Here is a 13139-nt window from a genome sequence, read left to right on the forward strand (position 1 = left end):
TTCTCCCACTTGAGGTAGCCACCACCTGACCTCGATCAGTCTTAGCATCACTAATAGTGGGACACCTAGATAGTTTATGTCTTCTGATATGAGGTTACATGAAACACACAGCACCACCTAATAAAATTCTTGCCCAAAACGCTTACTCTGAATATGACCAAGCTTTTATACGTAGTTTCAGTTTTTATGAAATATAGTAGGAGAGGGAAAAACAAGTTAAATGACATCATGAGGACTTTATTAGACAAAAATCCAGAAGGTAGAACACTCTACAGGACAATTGAACTGGTTTCATCAACAAGTCAATGGGCATGAAAAACAAGTAACTTAATAATCATAACTATCATATGCAGTATGTAGACCTTACTTGAATCGTGGTTTGAACAAAACACCTTAGGGCACAAATGGGGATATCTGAATATAGATTGGGTACTGTAAAGTATTAAGGAATCATTAATTTTGTTAGTTGTGAGAAGAGTATTATGATTATATATATATATAAAAAGTTCTATGTATGTGAAATATTGGAGGATGAAATCTACTTTAAAATATTTCAGCCAAAAAAATAGATGATAGAATGATTAAGTTCAATGACATTTTTCAAATGTATTCAAATTAAACTATTTAAGGAGCTCTGGTAGATTAAATAACATTTCCCACAAAGACATGCTCAAGTCCTAAATACCAATCCTGTGGGTGTGAACTCATTTGTAAATGGGATCTTTCAAGATCCTCTTAAGACGAAGCCAAATGGAATCAGGGTGGGCCTCTGTAAGGTGTGACTGGAGTCCTAAAAGCAAAGGAAATTTGGACACAGAAGTAGAAACCACAGGAGAAGAGACAGAAAGAGACAGATCACCATGTGATGGAGGCAGAGATTGATTGTCAGCAAGCCACCACCAGAACACAAGACTTCAGATAAAACCTGATCCTGCCAACATCTTGATTTTGGAATTCTAGCCTCTAAAACTGTGAGACAATTCCTGTTGTTCAAGCCAGCCAGTGTGTGGTATCTGTCATAACAACCCCGGCAAACCAAGACGGCAGCCTCTTTTCTTCTTGGAGAGTAGGGAGAGTTTGAGAGAGCTTGAAGAAAAGGGTTATGGGAGACAATTGCTTCTGTTTTACTGAAGGAATTAATTTTACAGATGTTATATATTAAGCCATTACATGAGTTCTAAATAAATTCCATTTTTCTCCCTTCTCCTCTCTCAGAAACCATTTCACCCATTTTGCCTTCTAACACCTATCCTCTTTCTCTTTCCTTTAGAGTAAAACTCCTTGAAATAAGTATCTATAGGCACTGTTTCCAATTTCCCTCTTCCCCTTCTCACTTCAACTAACTCCAATCAGGCCTCCCTCATCTCCATGAAACTGCTCTTGTCAAAGTGACCACAGACCTTGTGGTAGGGGCAGTCCTAGCATGGCCTGCCATCTTTTCCTGCAACCCAAAATTACATCTTGTGCTCAGGACTAGGAGTGTTGGCATGGCAGGATAAAACATGGTCCCCTAACAGATAAGGGGACTCCCTTCCCCTACTGGCCCAAGCACATGTAAATATTCACTGGAGACAGTCTAATTCTAGAAGGCATGTTTTATGATACACCAGTGGTATTTCTGTCTCTGGCAGGGAAGGAGTGGGGTTCCTCCACTACAGCATACAAACACAAGAGAGGAGTGCTGTGCATAGAACATCTCCCTGTGTCTGCCACCGATTGAGACCTGCTGGCTATGGGGAACTGATGTCCATGAGAAGGCTGACCTTGCTCTGTCTCTTCTCTGTGTGAATAAAACATCTTTCCATCAGAGCCTGTAACACCCACCACACCAGTATTGGAAGGAGTTGACACCTCTTAGGTGTCTCTCCTTCTGACAGACAGATCTCCCGAGCTCCATGTTGCTAATCAGATGGTCAATACTGGGTGTCCACCCCATCCAGCCCATCAGCAGCATTTTACACAGTCACTTCCTCTTCCTTGGCACATACTCTTCTCTTGGCTTCCAAAACCACGCCTGACTGGGCCACTTCTTCTCAGTGGTCCTCTTCGCTGATTCCTCCTCATCTGCCTCACTCTACACACTGAAGTGTCCCTATACTGTGCACTCTGTATACTCTTTCTACTGGTTGTGAGCATGTTTCCTCTGTACCTGTCATTTACACTCAATACATGTTTAAAGTGCTCTAAAATGAGTTCAGACAGCAGCTTCTGTCAGCTTCTATGAAAGGAAGTCCTGGATAATTAAAAAAAAAAAAAAAAAGAAAGAAAGAAAGAAAGAAAAGGAGGGGGGAGGACAGAAGAATAAAACATTGTATTCCCTCCACTATTACCCTATCGTCTACTATCTATAGAGGGGATGCAGCATCTGTCAGGGGTGGGTCTCAGAAGTCTGCATTTAACAAGCACCCCAAGTGATTCTGATGCAAGTGGTCATGTCTATGCTTTTGAGAAACAGGTAGCTTAGGACAGTGCTAGTCAAGGTGAGATCTACAGATCTGAGAAAGCTTTATAAAGGCCCAAGAGGACAAAAGTACAGAAATTGAGTGTAAGCAGCTTTTACAGTAAGCTAAAAGAGTAATTTTACATCTGTTGACTCTAATAATAAAAGAAATGAGGCTTGAATTTTGACTGTTTATTCATTTCATTATTCTAATAATTCATTTTTTATTGTATTTTCCAAAATTGCTGACATGTGAGAGATTGGGGATAAATGAACCAAACATGGTCATTCACCACCGGGTATTTTGAGGAGCCCTGGCTTAGGACAAAGAGCTCAAGCTCTATCTCAAAATCCTGAGTTCCCATCCTGGCTTTTCTACCTGTCAGTTATATTACTCAGGGCAGTTAGTCAACTTCTATCATCCTTGTGTCCTCATCTGTAAAGTATGGATAATAATACTTACAAGTTTACCTTGCAGGGCTGTGGTGACAATTTAATGATAGACGTAATCACTTGGTTTGGGCCACTAATTATTGGGCTTTCACCATGTGCTAAGTACTTTCCAGGCCTTTCCAGCCTATAGAGCTCAATTAATTCAGGCAGCAACAATATTGCCTGAGGCAGGGAGGTGCTTGCTCAGCCCTGTAGCTGGTCCCAGCTGACTCCAAAGTCCCAGTTTCTAGACACTGAGCCCTATTAACAGAGCATGGAAGCAGGACAGAACAAAATGTTCCGTTACATCAAAACATTTTTGACAAGTCCTGTATTTATTTAAAAAGGGGAACAAATGTGAGAAAAGGCAACAAGCAACAGGAAACCCACCTGTTTTAACTGGTAAACCTGAGAAGAGACTGAAAGGAAGCCATGAACGATTTACAGAGCATCCCAGAAGCTGACTTTGTGAGTGTTTAAGTGAGAACAAGCCCAACTGCAGGGGAGGGAGGGGATCCCACCCCGATCAAGGCTGAGATGGTAAAGGGGGCTTTCCTTCCTGCCTAACCAAACTGTTCCAGACCCAGGCTGCCAAAAGGGCCTCTTGCTAGAGATTAAATCTTTTCCCAGCCAGGCAGTTCCTGATGGAGAAGACACCAAAGTCCTTAGAAACACCTGAGTAATTATCCCAGACGTCCCTAAAAGCCTGGAAAACAGAACTTTGAAGGGAGGGATGGGGTGAGGTTGAGTCCCTACCACAGCCCCACAGTCCTTGACCAGAGCCAGCCACTAGGTAAACAGAGAAGAAGAGCTCTGAACTCAGGGTTAATGGAGCCACAGCCCATCATCAACCCTGCTCCCTACAGACTCACCTTTGTAGAAATACTTGCCTCCCTATTTGACAGGTACCTGGAGCAAAGTAAGTTCTTTCTGTTCCCTTCTGCTTAATGCCTCCTCCCCAGGACAAGCAGCAGGTATCTCCCTTACCACTCTAAAAGACCACTGCACTCCTTGAAGCAGGGATAATAATGAGGAAGCAGCAGCAAAAAGGGCCTATAAGGAAGGTTAAACATCGCACCTCTCCCCAGCAACAGTCCCACCCATATCTTTCCTCCACACCCAGACCCACTCCCAGCAGAGAAGTGAAGGGAACAGAAAACAGGCCTTCCACCTCCTCAGGAAGTAGAATCGTTTCACCTCCAACTAATCTTAAAAAAAAGAATCAAGTTTATACTACAGAAATGTTTAGACATACAAAAAAGTGCAGGGAATAACATAAGGAGCCTGCATGTTTTCATCACTCAGTTACAAAGATTATCAACATTTTGCCAATCTGGTTTTATTTGTGCCCCCCACCTTCTCACCCCTGCCACAAACACATCCCACCCACCCACCTCAGTAACTTAAAGCAAATACTAGACTTCATATTATTTCCTGCCTACCACCTTCTCTCAACCAGGATTCCATTAAGCCCTAATGAACTAAGATATCCATTGTATGTCATGAATTAACTTACCTCCCTTGGATCTAGAATTGTATCATCCTTGGGAGAATTGAGAAAATTGTCCCTCAAATCATCTTCTATAGAGCGTGTGTGTGTGTGTGTCTGTGTGTGTGTGTGTGTGTGTGTGTGTGTAATCTCAGAATATCAATCAGATAGGGATATTTTAAAAATACAACCAGATCGCCATTATCACCTCATACCCAATCCACATTCAAATTTTTCCAGTTCTCTCTCAGAAATGTCTTTTACACTAATGTTTGAATGAGGATCCAAACAAAGTCTGCACATTCGTTTGGATGATGTGCCACCCTCAAGTCTCTTTTCATCTTTAACTGCTCTCCACTCCCTTCCCTTATTTTTTCCTTTTTCATGACATATCTCTGTTGAAGACACTTAGTCTCCTGTCCTGTGGAATATCCCATCTTCTCAATCTATTTGAGGGCTTTCCTCATCATTGTTTAACCTGCTCCTCTGCCTTGCTATTTCAGTTTCCTTGGCTGCTCAAGCAAATACCATGCAAAGGGATGGCTGAAACAATGGGAATTTAATGGCTCACAGTTTTGAGGACAGAAGTCCAAATCAAGGTGTCATCAAGGCGATGCTTTCTCCCCAGAGACTGTGGCCTTCTGGGGCTGGCCGGCTGCTGGCCATGCTTGGTCCTGGGCTCTTCTGTCACATGGCAAGACACATGGCCTCTTCCAGCCTCTCCTTTCTCTTCCAGGTTCCACTGATGTTCAGCTTCTGGCTGCTCCTTCTGTGTCTTTCTCTCTCTATCTGCCTCAATTTCATTCTCCTTATAATGGACTCCAGGAACAGCATTAAGACCCGTCCTGATTGAGGAGGGACACACATTTTATTGAAGTAACCTCATCAAAAGGTCCTACACTTACAATGGGTTCATACCCACAGGAATGGATTAAGTTTAAGAACATGTTTTTCTGGGGTACATACTGCTCTGAACCACCACACCTGTGTTTCCTGTAAACTGAGAGTTAGATCTCAAGGCTTGTTGAGATTCAGTGTTTTCAAGTTCAATGGTTCTCCCAATTTATTAATATCTCAGAGGATCTTTATCTCAATTTCTAAGTTCTGGTTTTCTAAGGGAGTCAGAGGTAGGAGAATGAACAGGAAGGCCTGAAAATCCTCTACTTTGCCTTTAAGGACAACATACACCAATCCTCATAATAGATTCATTCATTCAGCAAATGCTTCTAGAGTATATACCGAGAACCAGACTGGATATTGTGAGAGGAAATACAAATAAAAAAAATAAAAAAAAACAAAGAATATACCTTGGTTTAAAATGATAAAGACTTTCTGCCCTCTGTTTTTTCTTTCAGCATTTACCTTAGGAAACTCGTAAGTTGTTTCTCTGTCCTTTTAAAATATGTTACTGTTTTTTTAAAAGGTTACATAAATTGCAAATTTCACCACTCAAGAATGTTTCCTCAAGGAAGTTAGCCATTTCTTTGAAAGGTAATCAAGGAAGACACCTCCCAGTTTCTTGGGAAGAGATGAGTATAAATTTCAGGAGGGGGTTCATGGCTCCAAACTGTAAACCTACCTCTGGTCCTAAAGATATGAGAAATACCTTGAGAGTATGTATGTAATGGGTTGTATCTGCTTAGCTACTTAACAAAAGCTAAGCAGATACAACCTTCCTGTTTCTGTGATCCGTTTAGCAAATTCCCTGTGAAGCATCACATTCTGGTTTAAGGCTTATTCAAAATTAAAATTGTTTTATTTCTCTTCTACCTTGTGGAGAGGTTTTTCTGGATTAGGAGAAGATTTTGTTTTTTATTATGTTTCCCCGACAATATACAGCAAAGCAGAAACCAGCCAGAAATTCCTTATCCCCTAGAGCTTGCATTCAGTGGGAGTGGGGGTGGAATGGCAAATAAAGAGTAAAACACATACAGAACCCAGGCAGCAGCCTTGCACTAAGGATGGAGCCGGAGGAGGGGATGCCCTTGTGGCTGCAGAAGCTGCCAGCAGAGCTGATCCTGCAGTTTCTTCACAAAATTATTGATGGCATTGTGGCCAGGCTTATCCTCTCTACCAGGATTATCATGGTGTTTGGGATTCAGTAGAATGGATGCATGTTCTGGAAGATATTACCCAATTTTTCAAAGCTATAGTTGGTAAAAATTATCTTATGAAGAGATATTTCACCAGTTGAGTCAGTTGAATTCATTTCATCAAGAAGCTATCATGAAATGCTTGAAAAATAGGAAAGAAGAAATCAAACATGCTCTACTAGGAGAAATAGTTGCTATTTCTTCTGCACAGCTGCAGGAGTTTGACTGACAGTTAAAGCTTACACTTTCTAGTGACAAGACTGCTGCATTACAAATGCCACTTTTAAAGCTTCATCTAGATGTAAAAGAAAATCGCAAAGTCAAACCATATTCTGTTGAAATGAGTAAATCTAATAAATTCCTTGGAAACAGCTAATAAGGTGGTCCTATGGTTGAAATAACTGGAAATGATGAATGCCAACACGATCAGATTTCATGGCTACAATGATATACACAGCGATTCTGTGTGTTCAGAAAAACTGCGATATATTTTGCCAAGCTGAGAAAGCAGCAGTGATAAGATTACAAAGATAAAAATTTATCAAAAAACTAAATAAACAAATAAATAAAAAAGAAAAAAATTTATCAACCTCCATAAAGAACAGGAAATTACATGATTGACAGGAAATGCATTAAAAAAATGAAGTAAAGATGAAAAAGCTCTAGTAGCAGTTTATATTTTCATGACTGCTTTGCCTCATTTATTAAATATTTGAGAAATCTTTGTAGACATAGTTTTATTGAAAGCAAAAAATATGTTCTAAGATAATATAAAAAAAATAAAGCACAAATATGCTTTAATATTGCGTTAAGAAGTAGGTGAATAGTAAGGCCTTGTGTTATGGATGTTTAATTATCAATTCATGGTATTTTTAAAAATAACTTTTTAAAAGAATGTATAAGTTGCATATATAGCTCAGGATATTCCATATCTTTCATACTTCAAAAGGGAAAAATTTTTAATATAAAATTTATTAGAGAAAGAAGCTCTTAGACATAAGCAAGGAAAAAATACTCTGAATTTATGTGAACAATTCTGTGTTTGTGAATTCTAGCAACTAAAATCTTGTACAACACAATAAAAAATTAAAATAATGCACTTGTTTTTGCAGTTCTGTATCTGATTGGGAGAGTATGTTAGAGTTATGATAAAGAGAATAGATATCATTGTATAGTGTATGTATTACTATTCAAATATCAGATAAGACTATACATAGGATCATTTTTGTTATAAACTCAATATTGAATTTAATGATTTTGGATGTTAACTGCATTGGAAAACAAGACATTTTTAACTTCAGTTAACCTTAAAAACAAGTATTTTGAATAAATGATGTCATATTTTTTTGTGAAAAAAAAACAACACATACATATGTAGTGCTTTGGAAGGTGATAACAGCTATGACAAAAAATAAAGCAGGGAAAAGGGATAGGGACAGTTGGGGTATGTGGGGGGAGGGAGTCAATTTTAAGTTGAATGGTCAGAGAAGTGTCACTGAGAAGACATTTGAGCAAAGATTTGAAGGAGGCAGTGAGTTACGCAGATTTCTGAAGGAAGAGGGCTCCAGGTGGAGGGAACATCGGGTACAAAATCCCTAGGCAGGAGAGTGCCTCACCTGTTAAAGAACAGCGAGGAGGCGGCGGTGGGGCCCAGTGGGCAGGGAGGAGGGGAATGTAAGAGGAGGTGACAGTGTGTAACCAATGTTGCAAATTAGTTAAGTTGAATTTTAAATTTGGGTCCAGGTGGAAGTCAGGTGTGACACAGTGGGAAACCCAGACCCATAATGCATGAGAAAAGAGAGTTTGTTCCTCACAGGTCCCAGAGGGAGAGAGGTGCCATGACTGGAGGCACCAGAGGCTCAGGGAGCTCAACCAGCAGGTGCAGAGCACACAAGCAGAGCAGGAAGGACCCACGGGCTTGTGCCTTTATTGGAGTCCAGGGTGGAGGTTAGTAATTTCCTGTGAGTCAAGGATTGGTTAGTTTAAAGCAAACATGTGTGAAAAAGGAAAGGGACTGGGGATCTGAGGGAAGTTAGCTTATCACTTGGGGCCAGCTGTGGGTGAGACCCATGTGTGGTGTGAGTGGAGGCCAGATATATGAATTTGGCCTCTGGGGGAGATTATGCCCCAGGTTTGGACAGTTGCTTTTTAACTAGGCCAAAGGTCAGTGTTTGAGGCAAGTGGCTTAGTCAGAGTAAGATGGATGCCGAGACAGCACAAACAAAATTTTGCTAATTAGGACAGGAACCAGATCACGTAGGGCCTTAAGACTGTTAGAAGAATGTTGGCCTTCACTCTGAATAGACTTTGGCTGACTTATATTTGAAAGGGATTGTTCTGGCTAGTGCTTTGAGAATCAACTGTGGTAGGTGGCAGGTTGGGGAGAGTAATGAAGAAAGACCTTTTAAGAGGCTATTGCAACAATCCAGGTTGAGAAAGGACCACGATCCCATTCATTGAGCACTTACTGAGTGCTAGCATTTTAAATATTTTACCTAATTTTATTCTTTCTCCCACCCTGTGGGGTGGGGTATTAACAATGCTCTTTTGTAAATGAGGAAACTGAGGCCCAGACAGTTTGTCATTTGCCCAAGAAATGGTCAAGCTGGTGTTTGGCCCAGGTTATTCTAACTCTGAAGCTGGTGCCATCCAACAAATGTCCCTCTTCTCAGGACCCTTCAGCAGGCTCCTAAAGGCCTCTCTGCTTTGCCAGGTCAACTATGGTTGCTGGTTGTCATCTTGAACCCTCTGGAGACACTTCCTTACTCTGCCCAATCCACTTCTCCCTAAGGTGTAACCTCAGGGTGCAAAACCTCACCCACATCTGCCCCTTAGGATCTAAAGTTTCCATCCTTAGATTAGAGAGCTTGATATCCTATTGTCCCCAGAGGATACCTCAGCTAAACACATGCCTCTGGCCTGCCCTCCAGAACCCCTCAGCCATAAAGAGCTAAGAATTCTCTGAACTAAACTCAATTTGTGCCACATGAGCTGCCACATAAAGCCGTAATGACTCCTCTTCCTGTTTCCTCATGTCAGGGATGGCTAGCTGACTGTGGTAGATTGAATTATTTAAACCAAAAAACACATGTTCTTCATCTTGGTCCACATTCCTCTGGGTGTGAACTCATTATAAATAAATAGGACCTCTTGAAGATGTTGTTTTAAATTAAGGTGTGGCCCAACTGAATGAGATTGGGCCACTGATCACCGGAGTCCATTATGAGCAGAATGAATTCACACATAGTTGGAGAAAGCCATGGGGAGGAGCAGAAGCTGAAAGTCATTGGAACTCAGAAGACAAGAGAGGATATCACCAAGGGATGAGAAAGCCAAGGAATGCAAGGACGCTGGCGAGCCAGGACACTACCAACCCCAAGAGGAAGCAAGCCTTCTAGCCTCTGAAACCATGAGCCAATAAATTTCTGTTGTCTAAGCCTGAAACTAAGACACTGACCCATCAAAAATATGTTTCTTCTGACACACAGAGTTGTAGCTGTAAGTCGCTACACAGCCAAGGGCTTCATTTTGCAGCAACTGCATGAGCACACACAAGACACACACATCTTGCATCTAGGCGGGACCATTTGATAAGTGACCAGAAATGAACTAGGTGCACAAATAGCACAGGCCACTTCTGGGCTGAGATGACTAAGCCATCAGCTAGTCAGCAGAGACTGTGAATACTTGTTTTAACTGGTCTAAGAATACCACTAGAATTTCCAGCTATAAATTTTTTATCATCCACATAGGAGCTCCCTCTTCATCCCAACAGTTCACTAGCACAATGAAATAACTGAAGTTCCCCTTAATTTAGTCAAAGCCAACAGTTCCTAAATTCTTTCAAGCCAAATACCTTTTCTTGTATTTGTTCTCCCACCACCCCCACCCTTGATCCTCAGGTTAAAAGATTTTGTTGGCCAAATTTAATTAATTAGATTAAATAAGAATTTGAGTTCTTATTTGTTATTAAAAAAAGAAGACATTGCTGCCAATAAGAGCTGCTGACCAGCATGAGATTGTCACGGCCACCACAATCAGTTGATTTAAAAGCTCAGCACGATACAAAAAAAACAAAAAAACAAAAAAAAACTGATGATTTCCTTGTCCTGCAAGGTTTGTTATGGTAAATGTGCTTCTCCTATCCGTATTTGTGACACAGTGAAAGTATCAGGAGGGAAGGGGTGCTGCAAGGCAGGGTGTCTGTGGAAATCCAGAGCAAGTCCATCTGGTTTGTATGGCCTGAAATTTACCTCAGTACAGTCATAACCTTCTGATCCAAGCCATCAGCATACCTCCTAAGAAACAGGTTCTACTGGTTGGCTAGATGCCAAAGTTTGCTTAAAAACTAACCCCAAGTGCCTCAGCTGGGCAGAATTAAGGCATTCCAAGCATATCCTCAAGAATCTGTTTAAAAATCAGGAGACCAGCAATGTAAAACCAGTGTTTTACCAACTGCCCAAACAGACACACGCTTCCTCCCCATGTCAGCCATCAGCAGTTGAATGCAGAGCAGCAGTTGCATCAGAAAACTTCCTCCCCTTGGGACAGAACCCAGGGAGGTTATCGCAGGTCCCGGTAACTAGGCTGCCTGGAATTCTCCTGTGCTGAATTGCAAAGGGGCACCAAATGGCTACAAAAGTGGAGGGAACTATTTCTACTGGGAGACCAAAGAAGATTAAGAATTTCCTCTTAATTCCTGAATACGAGGATTTGATGACTAGAATCTCCCTACCACAAACCCAAGTCTTTTAGTGAGAACAATGATGTCTGCTAGTATTGTCTTAGATGCAGCTCCTTCCAGGAACTTCTGGTCTGGGGAATGAGCCATGGCTTTTCCTCCCTCCCGTCATCCCAGTTTTACCTGCCTGAGCAAGAGAAAGTCAGGACCAGAGTTCTTTGACATCTCTTAATTGCCCAAATCATTTAGGGGCAACTGCCTCTCCTTAAAGTGATCAAGGTGATGACCACTTAACTCCCTCATCTTAGTAAACTGATCTCTTTCCTAGGTCCAGCCCAAAGTCATATGGATCACAATGCAAAGAAAAAGGGGAAGAGAATGTAGAGGAGAAAAATTTATTCACATCTGTCCTCAGGGGTACAAAGCACTCTTGTAGCCCTTCTCTCTGCCCTCCCACCCCTAGCCCCATAACCATTAAGGTCAGTTTGAGTTAAAGGAACCACTTAGAACAGAGCTTCTCTACTTTACCTGGGTGTTAAAATCACCCAGGAAGCATTTAAAATATATAGCTGTCCAGTAGTCTCAATAGCTTCTGACTTAGTGGGTCTGGATGGTGGACACCAACAGAAACTTGAAGAATGTGAAAGTTCACAAGAGGATGGCTTCAGACAGAACAGGAGGGCAGCCAGGCCTTTCCCGGGAGGGGACGGGAATGTTATTTCAGCCTGAGGAAGGCCTGGCTGATGAGTCGACACCCAGGCTCAAGTAGTTTAAGTCCTTACTGAACACAGGCTCTTCTACAACCTAGGGATTTCGCTGCCCCGTAATGGCCCAGAGCCACTGAGCAAGTGGCAGGGCCATGGCTTCAATCCAGCTTCAGTTTCAGGCCACACCATCATCAGCTTTGGGCTCCCCAGCCCAAAAGGGACTGCTTCCTACGAATAATTCAGGTCTGTCACTGCAGAGAACACCATGCCAAGGGGAGTCAGTACCACCAGAGAGAGCTGGCAGCTCCCGCATCCAAGTGGACTTTTTCTTCTCTCTTCTCCCCAGATGGTGATCTTGTCTATGGTCACTGGGTAAGAGGCAGCAATGTGCCTGATGTTAGACCCCGGACTAAAGGGGCTGCTACTCACCTAGCAGTCCCAGAAGTGGGCTCGAGCTCACCTTCTCCTCTTGGCCCATGGTCATTCCTTCCTAGAAAGCAGTGGCTGGTCTTCTTCCCGCCCCACCCCATACACAAAGAACATTCTATATCTGCACCTACTGGGAGGTTGGGACATTTTTCTTTAGTGGCTGGATCGATGATGAATCTCACCCCCAAGCTTCGCCACTCCTCATTCCCTCCCTTCACTTCAGGGATCCAAGGGCAGACCTAGCACCAGGACCATCTCCCCTGAGGAAACTTCCCAGACCTTTCCAGGGTAGAGGCCTCTACCTGTGTGGATTTTCCGCTTACACTCCTGGCCTGAGCAAACACTCTCTTGCATGTTCCTCCAGGTGCTCTATCAGATTGCGATCTACAGCGGTAGAGCCTGCCAATCCCCATTCTGTCTCCTTCTCAGCACTGACACAGCACAGGGTATACAGGAGGTGCTCAGGGAATAGAAAGTCTGACTGTTGTCCTCTACCAGGGGTTGTAGTGTGTGTGTTAGGGGTGGGAGGTGGTTAATTTGTAAATAAGAAAATGGTTTTAGACTTCAACAGAACTCATCAACAACAAATATAAAGAAGCACCTATCGGATGTGTAGCCTGTGCGGAGAGAGAGGGCACCGTAGCTGCTTTCTGGGGGCTTACTATGTGCCAGGCACTGTGCTAAACTCCGTACATATAACAGTTCTTTCAACCCTTGCCACAGTCCTCTGAGTTTTGCACAGTTGTTTCCATTTCAGACAAGGAAGCTAAATCTTAAAGAGGTGAAAGGACTTCTGCTAGTAAGTGGTGGAGCCAAGATTTGGACCCAGGACCATCGGAATTAAGACTGTTCTCAATGCCTGTACTAA

General features: G+C 42.3%; 1 protein-coding gene and 1 pseudogene across 7 annotated transcripts in view; one reads left to right on the top strand and one right to left on the bottom strand.

Annotated features, from left to right (window-relative positions):
* ST6GAL1 (ST6 beta-galactoside alpha-2,6-sialyltransferase 1) overlaps positions 1-13139 on the bottom strand; it is a 130679-nt gene that overhangs the window by 46205 nt on the left and 71335 nt on the right. The window lies entirely within an intron of this gene.
* Positions 6323-6855, top strand: LOC119536073 (annotated as a pseudogene).

This window comes from Choloepus didactylus, chromosome 1 (assembly GCF_015220235.1).
Source record: "Choloepus didactylus isolate mChoDid1 chromosome 1, mChoDid1.pri, whole genome shotgun sequence".
Lineage (NCBI taxonomy): Eukaryota > Metazoa > Chordata > Mammalia > Pilosa > Megalonychidae > Choloepus > Choloepus didactylus.